Here is a 1,660-nt window from a genome sequence, read left to right on the forward strand (position 1 = left end):
TTTTTTCAAAATTATATAAGAAACACATTATGTAACACACAAACATGATACATGCACCCACAGTATAAAAATTTATACAAATATATACGAGATGTTTACCAAACGGTTTGTAGAAGTGTCGGAAGAATTACGTTTTCTCTAGCCCATCACCTGTTACTAGGGATAACTGTAGAAAAATATTCCTTTCGTATGCCTTCACTTTATAGCTATAATTCTGTACTAACTTGTACACAGTGTAAGAGTATTTGTTTCGTGATTTAATTATTATAATAATAATAAAAATATTATAAGGTAAAAGTTTCACAAACTCTTACAAATGTACATGAATGAACTAAAACTGGACACGTATTAATACCGTCTATTTCGCCTGACCGAGTGATCGTCCACAACCTGTTCAGTTTGTTTACGCTGTCTGAGCTCGGTGTATCATTAAATGTTGTATATTACGTTAATATACACATTTTCATTAATCCATCCGTGATATTTTTTTTCAAAATTATATAATAAACACGATACATAACATAAATACATAACAACATATGTGTAGAGAACCTAGGATAACCCAATTAAGTCAGAGTGACTTACTTCCATTGCCTTCACTCAGAGCATCATTTCTTCTCAAAATGATGTTACATGAGAATGGGAGTGTTCTTCTTTATTTATTCTACCGTATCAATGTAGAGACAACCTGTACACAATGTAACTTGTACACAAACCAGACGTGTACACTGTTTACAAAACTTACCTTCGCCTGGTTTGTTTACATAACTCTGCGCCTGTACTCTCTCATGCACTCATTCTTTCTCTCTCTCATTTATTCGTTTTATCTCATTTACTTACTCCTGACCCTACATTAAGACTACAAATATTTTAAGGTAAGTAATGAGTGAACTGTATATACATTTTATCGCTCTGGGATGCTTAAATATCATAGAATAGTATGTGTGGGTGGGTTGGCCTGGTATGGTAGCCTGGCTGACACCATACATACCACACTTGATTTCTTACAATAAATACTACTTGTCTCACCCTAGATTAAGACTATAAATATTTTAAGGAAAGTAATGAGTGCACTGTGTGTGTATTGTACTTTTTTATTGTTTTTTGATGCCTGGTTCTATTGCTAACATAATATATGTTAGTGTAAACTTGTTATCTAGTGTTTGTATGCATTTGTAAGTGGAAAAAAAGGGTGTTCCACTTTACGGCGGTTTCCGCTTTATAGCGGTAGCCTGGAACCTAACCCGCCGTATAAGTGGGGCCCTCCTGTATCTAATAAAGTGGTCAGAAATTGGCAATTTTGCCAATTTCACACAAATTTCAGAAGATGCCAATTTCCAAACAGGGTCCAGAATAAGCAAGACACATTCCTGGCACTAAAATAACATTTTCTCTGTTCATTAGTTACGTCCCCAGGCCCCTCTTACATCTCTTTTGTTTTCCACTTTGAATATTTATTCTCACAAAAAATAGAAGATTTACTGTTATTCAGACTACTGCATTAGTGTAGAAATGTTGTAGAAATGGTATAAATAATATCAGTGCACGTGGGAAAGAATATTAGACTCACCAGTTGACGTGTATTGGATGCTTGGCATGATTTGTTTACTTTTGAAATTTGGTAAAAATCGAACATTTCTGCTACTCTTAGCTCAATTTC

The sequence above is a fragment of the Cherax quadricarinatus genome, chromosome 7, assembly GCF_038502225.1.
Source record: "Cherax quadricarinatus isolate ZL_2023a chromosome 7, ASM3850222v1, whole genome shotgun sequence".
Classification (NCBI taxonomy): Eukaryota; Metazoa; Arthropoda; class Malacostraca; order Decapoda; family Parastacidae; genus Cherax; species Cherax quadricarinatus.